General features: G+C 40.6%; 1 long non-coding RNA gene across 1 annotated transcript in view; it reads left to right on the top strand.

Moving 5' to 3' along the window:
- The window catches only part of LOC148108397 (uncharacterized), a 122203-nt gene that overhangs the window by 58700 nt on the left and 47002 nt on the right, over positions 1 to 16501 (top strand). The window lies entirely within an intron of this gene.

The raw sequence follows: 16501 nt of genomic DNA, 5'->3' as shown, positions 1-16501 counted from the left end.
CAAGGTAATTATCAGTATCACTTTCTGTTTTCTCAATGAAATGTGTTGACAAACCCCTCAAGATAGCATTACTGTAGACATCTAACGACGAGGAAATAGTAGCCAAAGCTTCTAGTCCCACTAATGTTTGATTTTTGAGTTTCTGAATTTTGATATTTTCTGATATTCTGAATGACCAACCACCCAAGCCTCTACAGCTTCAATAGTAAGGTGCAGAGTGTACCCGCTCTTCCCACACTAGCATAGCAAAGGAGTGGGTCGTGAGCCCACTTAATTTAAAATAAGTCTGCCTTGTCTTCGAATATCACTAACACACTTCCCAGCTTTGTTGGGAGCTTCCAGGTGGTTTATGATGCGGTGCCAAGGTCCTGCTTCATTCCCTTGGCTTTAGTTCTCACCTGCCTTCTGTAGGGAGGTTATTCATGCTCCACCGGAAAGCTCAACCTATTGACCCAGGTGTCAGACAGCCAAGGATGTATAAGGCAGGCTGAGAGCCCCCACTGCAGCCCACAGATGCTGGAGCTTGGCATTGGTTGCCCTATAGATTTTGGAATCCCAGTTCTGAACCCAGAACTCCAATGTTGGTCTTAAAGTCTAACTTGTGGTCACTAGCCTGGGCACTCCCACTGCTCTTGGCATCGTCTATGCCTAGCCTATTGCTGGGGACAGAGTATATGATCAGAAAAAGATGTAGTAGACCACTCTATCAGCCTCAGGGGAAGCAGAATCAGGACAACTGGCAGTGTTTCCCTTTATTCATGCATTAATTTCCCTGGGCCCAGGAGCGACTTCACCTCCCGAAATCCAGCTAGCGCTGTGGGTCTCATTATCCTGCTCTGGTCTGACCACTGCTCACATAACTGCCTGCCTACCAGATTTTTCAGCATCACTCATTGATGGAATTCTGATTCAGTATCTTACCCGCCCATTAGATAGAACTCAACCCTTTCCTCTTGGATTTTCAGTGCTGACCATTGGCTGTTGGATGTTTTGGCCTACCATGCTTTGCCCTTTGCCGTACTTCTGTGGTTGGCTCCAGGAGTAAGGCCACTTCCCCTATTTATTTTTCAGTTTTATTTTTCAAGTAATCTCTACACCCAACATGGAGCTCAAACTCAGGACTCCAAGATCAAGAGTTGCATGTTCTACGAACTAAGCCAGCCAGGTGCCCCAAGGCCATTTCCTCTAAATGCCTGCCCGGCTATGTGGTGTGTCTAGTAGGACCATGTACCTAGAAAAATAACAAGATTACTAATAGTATAATAAAATACCCACTATTTTAGCCAGAGCTATTATTTCATTTGATGATTAAACCTACCTGTAAGTAGGTATTGTCATCCCTATTTTAAAGATGAAGAAACTAAGACTTAGAGAAAGAAACCAAACTTATTCTGGATTACCGTATTAACTTTTTATTGCTGTGTAGCAAATTACCACAAACTCAGTGCCTTAAAATAATACACATTAATTACCTCAAAGTTGCTGTGGGAGGTGTCTGGGCACAACATGGCTTGATTTTCTGCTCAGGGTCTCACAAGGCTGCAACAAGCTGTCAGGTGGGCTGCATTCCTGTCTAGATGCTTGGCAGGGGAAGAATCCACTTCCAAGCTCACTCACATTGTTGGTGAAATTCATTTCCTTGTAGCTGTGCGACTGAGGGCCCTAGCTTCTTACTGGCTCTCAGCTTAGGGCCACCCTCACTCAAGGCCACCCACAGTTCCCTGGCCACATGGCCTGCTGTATAAACAGTTCATGCGGCTATTTGTTTTTTCAAGGCTAGAAGAATAAGCTCTCGCTGCAGTCTACTAAGATGGGTCTTATATAAGGTAACATAATCATGGCAGTGACATCACCTCATCTTTGCTATGCAATGTAACAAGATCGCAATCATGACATCCCGTCACATTTGCCATATGTAATAGGTTAGAAGCAGGTCCTAGATTCCACCTGCCCTCGAGGGGAGGGGATTAGACAAGGATGCGATTCATTGGTGGTGACTTTAGGGTGTGTCTGCCACAGTCCCATAGCTGCTAAGCCAATGATCAGGGGCCCGAGCCATGTCACACTGCCTCCCTACAACCCTGGCTTCCTTTCTTTCTCATCTGCCCCTCTGACCACGTGAAATGGTCCTGTCTTGGGAGTCTTGAGTTGTAAACTTTTGACACTGCCCTCAAGGTCATGCACAGTGTTTTTGATCAAATCTTCTCTGCTTTTCCAATGCAAACCACCTTGAAGAGGGTTTGAAATAAGCCTGCTGGTTTTGGAAAGTCATTTACATGGTACTCAGCCTTATTGGGAGATTGCGGGTGGTGTATGACAGTAAAACAACCAGCAAAGGCTTTGGAACAAGCCCCGGGCAGATACGCTGTAGAGACTCACTGCTATGTTCCACGGGGGCTGAATTCGGTGTCTCCGGAGGACAACTTCTATCAACATGCAAACAAAGACTGAAATGTCCAAAGAAGAAAAAGACCTAATGCTATTTTTCAATTTAAATCAATTCAGAAATATTCATATCTGGTTTGAATTTAAATTCCTTTCTCAAACAAATGCAAAGGAGATAGCTGAGCACTGTCACCTCCCTGAAGAAAATTGTCAGTGCTTCTCTCGCAGTGTCACATCACCCTTTTATTTCTGAGGAGAGAGACCCTGTCAGCAATCGCACATGACAGCCTTGTCATAGAGGTTGCCATTTTTCCATGGATGTGCCTGGTTTCTTGGCCCTCCTATATTTTAATTTTCTAAGCGGTGATACAGTGGAGATCTGATGTGGTGAGCAGACTCCACAGAGAGTTTTGTCTGCTGCTTATTAGTTTGTGATGAAAAACAACTCTGCAGAAACATAAAGTGTGTTCTGCTCCTGTGTCTGAGATAGATTCTAAGTTCATTCAAACTCATAAAAAGGGCTCAAAAAGGCAATAGCAACACAAGCTGGTCTTGATTGAGAATCAGGATTGCTTTAGTAGGCATACTAAAGTTTTTTGTTTTTTTATCACAAATAAGTTAGGTTTCCCAAATACAATTTTTAACTCTGCCAGCAGATTGTTCGGTGCTTCCATCACTCATGGCGGGATAATGTCACAGTGAAGAAAGAGCATGGGGAAAGCAGGGAATTCGGCTGAGCTGAATTTATGACAGTGCTGTAGAAACAGATAACCAATGGTGTATGCAAAGCTCAAGTCTTAAAACACATTGTGTATGTAAGAGAAGACAAGATATTTATGTTTTGCCACCCAAACTTTAAAAAATACGTGTCACTGACAAAAATGTACTGCTTTTTGAATTGCTTTTGAATTGGGGGTAATCTTTAAACAAGTTAAGCCAAGGAAATAAATGACAAAATAATACACGGTATCTTACAAAACTAGAAACTTCCATAAAGAAGGGAGATTGGAGACTAGTCAGTGGGAAGTTGCTGTTACACTGACCTCCTGCCATTCCTTTATGACACAGACCACAGTCAGAAATTGTAGGCCTTCTTTTGGAAAGTGGTTCCTGATTCCCACAAAGTTCTTTGTTTTCTGATCTCACTGGAGTCAAGACAGGGTTTGATTGCTCAAAGAGAGAGAGAGAGAAAATGGTGGCGGTGGGTGGTGGGAGGAAGAATCCAGATGTGGAGAAATTTAGACCCACTATGGCTGGGCACCAGGTGAGGGCTAGGTGGAGGTGGAACCATCCTCTGTCCGCATCCCATCCCTCTCTTGGCTCAACACTGGAGAAAAGTTGGAAGACAGAAGGAAAAAAGGTGAAATTCGTCATTACTTGATCCCTTAGGATACCTCCTGATATAATAGAAAATTAAGTTGAAGCAATGAAATCATTCTATGTCTCCTGTAAGTCTAGAGGAAGGAGATTCCAGAGTTTGTTCAGCATCTTAAGCTGAGTTAGCACTGAATTCTCTTGGCATTCTTCTGCAGCTACAAGATGACAGCTCCTGCTCCAGCCATCACCTCCTCACGGGGTGAGCGTGGAAGTGAGGGGAAGGGATGCACACATACAGTAAAAGAGTGAATCTCACATGATTGTGAGGAGCTGAAATACACAGCAGAACTGGAAACAGGATATCCTTTTTCAAATAGAGAGATTTCAAGAAGGAGAGAGGAAGGGAGGAGAGGAAGGGAGAGCAGTGTACAAATCCTAGTGAAATGCTCCGATCCCTTGATAGACTATTGTTTAGAGGAAGCAAAAGAAAAACCAATCACATGCAATTTCCTTCCAATTCAAAAATCTGGATTTATAAAAAAAAAAAAAACAAAACTTGGAAACGGGCCAGCCTGCAGCCAGAATGAGCTGACCGGATTGCAGTTAAGGCGTGTCATCAGAGCAATGAGTAAAAGCTACACAATGGCTCAGTTCAAACGCTTTAGAAGTAAAAGAGATTTCACTCCCATTATCTAGGCTTTCAGTAGAACCAAAAATTTTAATTCACAAAGGCTCACAGTTTAATTCCACTCTGTGGTGCTTGTCAGAGTTTCCCTTCCCCTGACATTTATTTTCTTCTTCCTTGTTAGAGCAATGCCATACTTTTCAGCCTTGTTTTTTTTTCATTCTCATTTTAGGCCTCAACTGTTTTTTCCTCTCTAGTTCACTGTTGATGCTGGCTCATTTTTCTTGGAAACAAATTGTTTTGGTGTGAGTATAAATTTATACCAATCCCCAGGAACATTGTTATCAGGAAGAGAATCCTAGCAGGCAGCTGCGGCCAGCATGCTTTAAAAAAATTTCCACACGTTTGCATATCAGAACTGATGGGCACAGGTGACAACAGACGAGCTTTCAGAGAGGTGGTCTAGTGTGACGATTAAGAGCACAGACTCTGGACCCAGAGTGTCCTGGTTTAACCCCAGCCTTCACACCTATTCCTTGTGTGACATTGGAAGCTATGAAATTACAATGCCTCGGTTTCTTCATCTGTAAAATGGGAATGATGTTACTGCATACCTCATAGTGTTACTGTGAGGATTGAATGAGTTCATGTCTCTAGATTCCAACTACTTACCATCTCTGTAACTACCTATCAATGGCGTCTGAGCTGCCATCCTCTTTATGGATTCCAGCCTCCTAACTAGCCTCCCTGTCTCTACCTTTGCCCTGCAATTCCACAGGGTCTACTTCCCAACATGGCAGATAGACTTACTCTTTTATAATGTAAGTCAAAGGTAATGTCACTGTTTTGCTCTCTACCTCACAAGAGCTCCCCATCTCCCTTACTGGAAAGACAAAGTGTCCACAGTGGCCTAAAAGACCCTACATGAGCTGGCCTGTCATTTCCTCTCTGACCTCATTTCTAATGAGTCTTCTCTTCCCTCACTCTGTTCCAGCCACACTCTGGTCTCCTTGTAGTTCCTTGAACACCAGGTGATCTCCTGCCTTATGGGTTTGCTCTGACTGTTCCCTCTACCAGGATGCTCTTCCCTCAGATATCTGCATGGCTAGGTCCATTACCTTCTCTCCTGTTTCTTAACAGCTTTATTGAGGTATAATTTGTATACCATAAAAATCACCTGTATTAAATACACACTTTAAAGTATATTTAGAGTTGTGCAACTATCACCCCAGTGCATTTTAGAACATTCTCATCACTGCAAAAAGGAATCCTGTACACTTCAGCTGTCATCCTTCTATTTCCCCACGCATCCCGTCCTAACACAACCTTTAATCTACTTTCTGTGTCTATATATTTGCCTACTCTGGACATATCATGTAAATGGAATGATGCAATATGTGGCCTTTTGTGGTTGGTTTCGTTCACTTTGCGTGCTTTCAAGGTTCATTTATGTTGTAGCATGTAACAGGACCTCATTCCTCTTCCTTGCTGAATGTTATTCCATTGCGTGGAGAGAACACATTTATTCACTGATCAGTTCATGGACATTTTGGCTGTTACGGCTAATGCTATTATGAACCCTGTGTTATGTGTGGACATATATTTTTAATTGTCTTTGGTATATACCTAGGAAAGGAATTATGGGGTCATATGGTAACTCTATATCGAATCATTTGAGACACTGCCCAGTTGTTTCCCGGAGTGAGTGCACCATTTAATATTCCTACCAGCAGTGTATGAGGCTTTCAATTTCTCATCTCTAACACTAATTGTTATTTGATTCTAACCATCTTAGTGGGTATGAAGCAATATCTCATTGTGGTTTTGAATTTCATTTCCCTAATGACCAGTGGTATGAAACATCTTCTCATGCCCTTGTTGGCCATTTGTATTCCTTCTTTGGAGAAATGTCTGTTCAAATCCTTTCTCTATTTTTTATTGTGTGATTTGTTTCCTTGTTATTGAATCGCAAGTATTCCTTATATCCTGGGTTCAAGTCTCTTATCAGATATATGGTTATCAGAGATATAGGATTTGCAAATATTTTCTTCTAATCTATGCATCATGTTTATTGTTTACTGTGTCCCTTTGCTAAGACATAACCTCCAGAAAGCCAGACATCTTTTTCTGTTTGGCTCAATGATGTATCCCCAAATGCAAGTTGGTACAGCCACTCTGGAAAACAGTGTGGAGGTCCCTTAAAAAGTTAAAAATTGAGCTACCCTATGATCCAGCCATTGCACTACTGGGTGTTTACCCCAAAGATACAGACGTAGTGAAGAGAAGGGCCATATGCACCCCAATGTTCATAGCAGCAATGTCCACAATAGCTAAATCGTGGAAGGAGCCGAGATGCCCTGCAACAGATGACTGGATTAAGAAGTTGTGGTCCATATATACAATGGAATATTACTCAGCAATCAGAAAGAATGAGTTCTCAACATTTGCTACAACATGGACGGCACTGGAGGAGATAATGCTTAGTGAAATAAGTCAAGCAGAGAAAGACAACTATCATATGATTTCTCTCATCTATGGAACATAAGAACTAGAATGATCAGTAGGGGAAGAAAGGGATAAAGAAAGGGGGGGTAATCAGAAGGGGGAATGAAACATGAGAGACTATGGACTATGAGAAACAAACTGAGGGCTACAGAGGGGAGGGGGGTGGGGGAATGGGATAGACCGGTGATGGGTAGTAAGGAGGGCACATATTGCATGGTGCACTGGGTGTTATACACAACTAATGAATCATCGAGCCTTACATCGGAAACCGGGGATGTACTGTATGGTGACTAACAATATAATAAAAAATAATTATTAATAAAAAAAAAAAAAAAGATGTATCCCCAGTGCCTAGAATGGTACCTGGCACATAGCCATTGTTCAGTAAATACCTTTTGGATGAATATATTAATGTGTTTTCAAATAGCCACTGCTGTATGAGGTGGTGGCAGTGTTGTTTTCCTGCGTGGAGAAAGCAGTTCAGAATGTAGTGCTAAAATCATCCTATCAGTCAGATCCAGAGGTTCTTGCCAAACAAGCTCCTAAGCTGCTTGAGTGCTTTTTTTCTTACACGTTGAAGAGGTTTCTTTTTTTTTTTTTTCATCACTTATAAAATAAAGAAAATAAGATCTCAGTATTTACTTCATAGGTGGCATGCAAGTGAAATGAAATAATGTATGTGATGAGTGATTCAGACCAGATAGAAGTCAATTTCTCACTCACATAATGGACAATCAGGTCTTTCTGTCCCATGAGATAAGCTCAGGCATCATGTTTCTTCCATCTTGTTCTTCCTCCACCTCCTACAGTGTTGCCCCTTATATCGTTAAGCTATTGCTGTGTAACAAAGTACCCCAAAATGTAATGACTTAACGCAACAATTTTTTTTCCTGCTTATGGTTCTTAAGATCAGCAGTTTAACTTGTACTCAGGTGGATGGTTCTTCTACTGGTCTCACCTGGGATCACTCATGTAGATACAGTCATCGGGTGGCTTGACTGAGGCTGGATAGTTTAAAAGGGCCTACTCACATGTTGGCTGTTAACTGGGCGTCTCTCTCCATGTGGTCTCTCATTGTCCACGAGGCTAACTCAGGCGTCTTTACATAGCAGTCACAATTCCAAGAAAGAAATGTAGACATTGCATGGCACCCTTAAGCCCCAGGCCTACGACTCTGTTATCATTACTTTCCCCATTCTATTTGCCAAAGAAGACTAAAGGGGTGGAGGAGGAGACCTCGCCTTTTGGTGGAAGGATGTCAAGGTCACATTGCAGAGGGGCACGCATCTATAGATGGGATGAATTTGGGGCTATTGCAGTCTACCATGCTCCCTTTCCTGTTTGATTGAAGCTATCTCTTTTTTTTTTTTTTTTAAGGTTTACTTATTTATTTGAGAAAGAGAGAGCACCAGAGTGGGATGAGGGGCACAGGGAGAAACAGACTCCCTGCTGAGCAGGGAGCCCAACTCGGAACTTGATCCCTGGGACTCCAGGATCATGATCTGAGCCGATGGCCCATGTGTAACTGACTGAGCCACCCGGGGCTTGAAGCTATCTCTTGAGTATTACATTTGTAATTCAATAGCTCGCATGTAATTGCCAAAAGTGAGTTCCGTGGCTACCTTAAGCCACTATAGACCTACTGAATAAGGAACCGTAGGGGTGGGCTCTGCAATGTATATTTTAACATCAGGTGATTCTGTTGCACCCCAAAGTTTGAGAACCGTGCTCTGTTGCATACTGTGGTGCTGAGCCCAAGTCCCATCTTTAGGGCCAATGTAGCCAATTCTCAAGCTGCAGGAAACCTTCACTGCTGACATAGCTGTGTTCTTCACTGGGAATTGCCCTCAACTTCAGGGACCTGCCTTGCCCAAGGTTACACTCCCCACCAGCGTGTAGTCCATGGCCAATGACTAGCTGATGTAGGGATACAAAAGCCCACCTCTTGTCTTAAATTGGGACAATTTTCTTTTTTTAAGATTTCATTTATTTATTTGAGAGAGAGCACGAACAGAAGGGAGGGACAGAGGGAGGAGCAGACTCCCACTGATCATGGAGCCTGAGCCGGGGCTCAATCCCATTTCCCTGGGATCATGGACCTGAGCCTAAGGCAGACATTTAACTGACTGAGCCACCCAGGCGCCCCAAACTGAGACAATTCTAAAGAGCTTTCCCAGCCCCGGAGCCTACTGTAGATCAGCGGAAGCCTCAGTTGTGACCACATTGCAAGTCAGCTGCTTTCTTTATCCAATCCTACCCTCTTTACTCCTTTATAGATTTAGCTCTTAAGAGCACCTGTAATATGGCTTTTACACACCCATCTCAGAGCCTATTTCCGGGGAGCTAATCCAAGACATATTTGAAATAACATATGCACAAGGATTTACAATAGCAGAAAATCGAAACAAATTCCCACAGTAGAGGACTGGTTAAATAAACTATGCAGTCTGTGAAGAGAATTATCAATGGGCATGTGAAGGTCTCTACTATACTAATAAGAATATAGCACTTACTGTGTACTGGGCACTGTTCTAAGGTCTTTCTGTGTAGGTGCTCTTTCTGTGTTCAGGCGAAGAAGCGTAGAGAACGGGTCAAGGAAGAGTTTCCCATGTATATAAAATGGCATATCTGAAAGTCCAGGGGCAAGAGAGGACTTGAAATATTTTAAAATTAAATATATACATATTTATAGATATTATAATAATATGTTATATAGTATATGTCATGGTTTATATATATGATTTATAACATATATTATAATAGAAGTATATAGTGTGAGTGGAAAAAAGACCAGGGATAAGACTGGAGAGTTAAGATTTAACTGGTAGGAGGACATAGCATGACTGGACCCCAGGGACCAAGTAAGAGGTTGTTGCACTGGTTCTAGCAGGAAGCAATAATGTCTTAGACTAGGATAGTATAACAGATATAGGGAACGAATTCATGAGATAAAGTTCATCCAGTTCAGTAACTTGGAGCAGAGGTGGGAGAAGGAGGAGAGGCACATTTGGTTTTGTTTGTATGTTAGTGGCGGGGATGCTGTCAGGAATTGGGTTTGCATACATTAAATTGGGGATCCCTAGGAGACATCCAATTGAAGATGTCATGGAGACAGTTGGATCTGAGTTTTGAATTCAGTCAGAACTAGAGACTGAACTGGCCATGTACACATGTTACTTAAAGGCATGAGACTAGATGAGCTCACTTAGGAAATTAGTGTCGGTAGAGAAGGCTTCTCTTCTGATCCGTCTGCAGACTGACAGAGCAGTCCTATGTATATACACATATATGTTAATAAATGCATATGAATTAATTAAACTCTGTGAGACACATATCTTTAAGGGGAAGATGGAAGAGAAGGAACATAGCAAAGGTGATGAAATAGGAGTGTGGAGAAAATGAGGAGGATACCAGGAGAGGAGTGCCCTAGGCATCCAGAGAGGCAAATGTTTAAAAGTGATCAACTGCTGGGGCGCCCGGGGGGCAAAGTGGGTTAGGTGTCCACTCTTGGTCTCAGCTCAGTTCATGATCTCAGGGTGGTGGGAGTGAGCCCCATGTTGAGCTCTGTGCTCAGCGGGGAGTCCGCTGAGGACTCTCTCTCTCCTTCTGCCCCTCCCCCCCAATTAAATAAATCTTTTTTTTAAAAAAGTGATCAACTGCTGAGAGAATTATAAACTGGCCCCTTGGGCTTGCCACTTAGGACGTCACTAGTGACGTCAGCAAGAGCAGTGTGAGGTAGTAGAGCCCACTGTGATGGATTGAGTAGTGAAGGTGGGGAAAGAAGGTACAAAATGAGGAAGGAAGGAGGGAGGGAGAGAGAAAGAGGGAAGGAGGGAAAGAAGGGAAAATGAGTAGGGTGTGTGCAGAAAGAAGTGATTTAGAAAGAAATATATAGTATTCAATGACAACTTCCTCAACTAAAATAATGACTCTTAAGATCATAACTGTATGACCATTTAACCTCTACCGTAGTTGTGAGTATTAAATACTTTAATGTATTATGAAATGCCCATCATAGTGGCCTGTAATAGTGTCTAAGCACACAAAAATGGAAATACTCAAAATAAAATAAAAGCTATCATTATTATTTTTAGCATATGTAACTGTCATGAAATGCCACACTCTCATAAGATAGGAAGTAAGGCTGAACTTGAAATAGATTTTTTTTTAAATCTCTTTAGTACCTGGGGCGCCTGGGTGGCACAGCAGTTAAGCGTCTGCCTTCAGCTCAGGGCGTGATCCCGGCGTTATGGGATCGAGCCCCACATCAGGCTCCTCTGCTATGAGCCTGCTTCTTCCTCTCCCACTCCCCCTGCTTGTGTTCCCTCTCGCTGGCTGTCTCTATCTCTGTCAAATAAATAAATAAAATCTTAAAAAAAAAAAATCTCATTAGTACCAAAAACACATAGACAAATTAAATAAAGATTAGAGAAGAGCCACAGGGGTGAGAATTCATGTCCTTATTACTTGCTGTTATTTGTCATCCTAATTACCATCAATATTGTTTAACAGGTAGTCTGATCTCTTAGGAATCAGGGTGACTGGATTTCTGACTGGAAGTGAATTAAATGTTCACCCCTGGGAGGTGTTGTTTCTTTTGGCTCCAAAGAACCAGCTGGTGCTATGAAAACAGTTAATTGGATTTTTCCTCCTCCCTCAAAAAAACTTCTAAAAGAACTCATTTCCTTTCCATAGGGGAACATTTTATTCACAAAAACCTTGTTTTAGTATCATCTAGTCAAGTCTATAAGAAGAGGCTGGTACTCCATCTATTGGATCGCCATGTGCTATTTTGACCAAATGAATACAAATGATTATTGAATAACCTTCTTGTTGGGAGGGAGGGGAAATACTTTCAAGAAAGTCAGTACAGATTTTTTTTTTCTTCTAAAAAGAAATAAATGTTAAGGTAATTAATGGTTCTGTGCATTACAGACCTTACTGAGAAAAATCAGTTATAAGACCTTTATCGAAATTGTGCTACCCAACACAATAGACACATCGGCTACTGAGCACTTGCAATGTGTCTAGTATAACCAAGAAACTGAATTTTTAATTTTACTTAATATTTATTAATTTAAATTTAAAAACTGATACTCAAGTTATTGGAAAACTTTTAAGTAAATTTTGAACAATTGGAATGTACAAATTTACTTTTCCTTAACTATAAATTTTGTATAATATAAATATAGATTAAGAATTTTTAATGGGGGCACCTGGGTGGCTGTCAATTAAGCATCTAACTTTTTTTTTAAGATTTTATTTTATTTTAATTTTTGTAAAGATTTTATTTACTTATTCGAGAGAGAGAGCACAAGCAGGAGGAGTGGTAGAGGAAGAGGGAGAAGCAGACACCCTGCTGAGCAGAGAGCCCAACGCGGGGCTTGATCCCAGGAGCTGGGATCATGACCTGAGCTGAAGGCAGACACTTAACTGACTGAGCCACCCAGGCGCCCTGCATCTAACTCTTGACTCTTGATTTTAGCCCGGGTCTTGATCTCAGGGTTGTGAATTCAAGCCCTGCGTTGGGCTCCATGCCAGACATGGAACCTACTTAAAAAAAAAAAAAAAAAAAAGGAAGAAGAAGAAGAAGAATTTTTAATGAAAATTTAGCATCTGAATTGAGATGTTTTGTAAGTGTAAAACACAAAATAGATTTATAGATTTTAAAGACTTGCTATGAAGAAAAGAATATATGATATCTCATTAATAATAATTCATATTCATTACATGTTGAAATAATCTTTTGGGTATATGGAGTTAAATAAAATATATTATTCAAATTGATTTTACCTATTTATTTTTTGATTTTGTTAAGGTGACTACTGGAAATATTTTAATTACCTATGTGGCTTACAGTATGTTTTCATATATGCATTCCAAGCTTCACTGAAATCTATCAAAACAACTAAAAACCAGCTGGCTATCATTTTATTTCAAGATAGTGGACTTAAAAGTTATTGTGCTAATCTTGAAGCTTTTTTTAGTAGTGTTGGAGGCAAGAATTCCTGTTTGCTCAAAGGTCCTTCTAGCTGGACTAAGAATCAAGTTGTCATGAGACCGATTAACAGGAAAAAATGAAATTTAACAGGCTTGCATATGAGTAATCCACATAGACATGGAAATTCCAAAGACAGTCAGGCAAAATGAGGTACATATGTCATTCTGAACTAAGGAGAAGAAGGTAAGGGTCTGGGGTTTCAAAGGAAAGGAATGTGGTGCTTTCCGATTAGATGGGGGCTAGTGGCCAGGCAGTGAAAGAATTCACCCAAGGCAGAACAAAGGAGATAGAAGTTTATTTAATACATCACAAGGGAGCAGTGGGCAGGGCAGCAAAGGAGAAACTGGCTACCAGGAGGTGGTGGTAAGGGGCTCTAGGTATAGGGTGGAGTGAGGAAGTATGGGAACGTATGGAATTTTCCCTTTTTTGTAACTACCTGGCTATAAGTAGCCCATTGGTTAGTTAGAGCCTATGGCCATTTCAAGGATCGCTTAATGAGCCTGTTTACATTGAGCTTGGCAGTCACTGTGGGCCCTCTTGCCTTATATAAGTTTTCATTGCTCAAGCCTATCGCCTAAAAGTGGCCTCTACAAGGAATGTATTTCATAGGGTGATAAGAAGAGCAGATGTATGGTAATTAGATATTTGCCCTACCGTACAGATGGGTCACTCAAATAAAATTTATCTCTGCTATTAACTCTTATTCTGGGAAAGAGCCTCAATTTAGATTCTTCTATGTAGTTAAGGGAAGGGCAAAAGTTTCTCTTGAGCTTACAGGGTCTCAAAAGTACCTTTGGCTCAAAATAATCCACATGCCAAAGTGACACAGTCTGTGGGTATCTTGAACCCATTCAGTAGTGACTGAATCAGGTACATTTAAAAATAATTATAGTCAAATATTTGGGAATTTGACCTAAGAAAATATCAAAATACAGAGAAAGTTCTATGAGAGTCGAACTTCATGGCATCTTCATTAGTAACCAGAAAAATTGAAAATAATTTGTATGTACAGTAATAAAAAATGGCTAAGTCATAGAACATTATCTTAATATCATGAAATTATTAAAAATATTTGTGATGCTCATAGCAATATGTAAAATGTTTATCACCCAGTATTAAATGAATACTACAGTATATAAAATTTGTATTTATATTAAAATTAGGATAAATTTTAAATTATATACACACACATATATATAGACATGAATTAGAGAGGGACATGAAAAAAAGAAAAATAATTGATTTGTTAGGCTAATGGAAATGTTTTTGTGCCACCTTACCGAAGGGGGACTTTTTTTGTACAATTATTATATAATAAACATTATAATTGTTATATTATAAACATTATAACTCATTATGTTTGTGTAATAAATACATAGTAAATCAGAAAAAAATGTTAGACTGAATAGAAACATTTAAAAATTTCATTTAGCAATTGAAAATGTTTCCACTAAATCACAGTATTTGGATTAAATTAATTGGGTGCTGCCATGTAATCCAAGATAAAGCTCCTTTTCCTTCTAACAGTGTATCAAGGCCAGATGTTCTTCTCAGGGTCACATGACCCCAGCAGGCTCCTACTTACTATACATCCTGTTGGTGGTTTTAGAAAAAAAGAGATCACAAAGGCGCTTGGAAATGTAATGCTTTGGTTGTTAGAAGGAAGACTGGGTTGAGACTGTCAGCAACATTTGCAAATGTGTGAAAGGCAGCATTCCGCCCAAAGAGAGGAAAAAGAGTATCACTGAGAAGATAATTTTGTGCTAATATAGGGTGACAGCACCATGAAGCTTCCCTCTCTTTTCCTGACCAGATTTTTCATTTTTCTTGTTCCAGTTCATTCTGACAATGATGTGCAGCCTAATTACTTTTTTTGGCATGGCTTTAATTGAGGCCCTTTATCCCTTAAACTCAACATTACATAATTGTTTGCATTTTTTTCTTTTTAACCCCTTCCAGTGACTGCTTTAGTCAGTGAATTTCTACTGATTTTGAAAGCAAAAGGTGTTCATTTTCCTATATTTTGAAATTTAAAGTAACCTGTCTAAAATCAGTTAATCAGCAAGACTTGAAGTAGGGTTATAAAAATGTTATTAGCATATGCAAATCATTAATAATTTCTATATTATAATGCATTTGACCCACATCACTCATAAACCTGGCTTTAGAGGAGAATTAAGTGATTTGGGGGGGCACAATTTGAATACTGAAGAAAGATAGTTTGTTTTAATATATTAACCTTGGAATAATTCTCAAGTGACAGGCTTACAGGAGCTGATGTTTATTATTTCCTTAAATTTACATAATGTGCGGGAATCATTTTTACACACTAATTATACTCAGCATTACTCAAGCTAGACTATTAGTGTTTTAGAGGCCGTTTGGCTTGATGGAAATAAAGCAGGCCTTGCAATGAGAGAATCCTGGGTTCTAATACAGTCTCTGCTATGTCATGCTTGAGGGCAAGTTACTTAACCTCTTGAGACTTTACTTTCTTCATCTTTAAAATATGGGTGATATCACATATCTCATGGCACTGTTGCAAGCGTTAAATTAGCTAAAGAATGAAAAACACATAAAGTCTACTGGTACATAATAGATTCTCAATTAATGGTAGCTATAGCGGGCCCTGGGCTCCACTAAGATTGTTACTCCACTTAAACAAGACATTCTGAAGCACTGAAGAGCACCCAGAGAAGAGAAATAAAAATCTGAAAGTAGAAAAGTAGGTAATTCTCAAGCAAGTTTTAAGAAATCAAAGGAATTCAAATTTCTTGAAATGGATGGATGACAATTGCAGGCATTATCTAATAGCCCTCTTCAAATACACAAAGGGGTGTGATGAGAGGGGCGGAAGGAGTTCATGTCTTTCCAGCTCCATTCTGAATAAAAGAAAAATAAATTAGCTTAAATTGCAACAAGAATTTAGGCTCAACACAATGACTACCATTCTAACTGTGAAATGTTAGAACCAATTCTAAGAGATTTCAGAATTTCCTGGGTAGACATGGGTGGTTGCCTACACAGTGTCCATTTCCCCTTCCCCTTTCTTAACAGTACCCAGATTTGGGACACCTGGGTGGCTCAGTCGGTTAAGCCTCTGCCTTTGGCTCAGGTCATGATCCCATGGTCCTGGGATCAAGCACCACATAGGGATCCTTGCTCGGTGGGGGGCCTGCTTCTCCCTCTCCCTCTGCTGCTCCCCCTGCTTATGCTCTCTCACTCTCTCTCACATAAATAAATAAAATCTTACCAACACACACACACACACACACACACACACACAAACAACAACAACAACAATACCTAGATTCTCTTTTGCTTATCTATTCCTCCTTCATACAGCCCAAGAGGTTTTTTTTGTTTTTGTTTTTGTTTTGTTTTTCCCTGAGAGAGAGCAGGAGCAGAGAGAGCAGCAGTGGTGAGGTAGAGGTGAGGGGTGGGAAGATGGGGGGAGGGGCAGAGGGAGAGAGAATCTGAAGCAGGTTCCATGCCCAGTGTAGAGCCGGAAGTGGATCTCAATCTCATGACCCTGAGATCATGACCTGAGCCAAAGTCAAGAGTTGGACAGTCAACCAACTGAGCTACCCAGGCGCCCCCAGCCCAAGAGTTTTGAGAAGGGAAACTCCCTCTTCCCCTAGTTCTAGCAGTGGTTTTGCAGTTGTCTT

This window comes from Ursus americanus, chromosome 20 (assembly GCF_024610735.1).
Source record: "Ursus americanus isolate L20-20 chromosome 20, mUrsAme1.1.p, whole genome shotgun sequence".
In the NCBI taxonomy this organism is placed as follows: domain Eukaryota; kingdom Metazoa; phylum Chordata; class Mammalia; order Carnivora; family Ursidae; genus Ursus; species Ursus americanus.
Note: the sequence above shows the minus strand (reverse complement) of the source record. Positions and strands in the feature narration are given on the sequence as shown.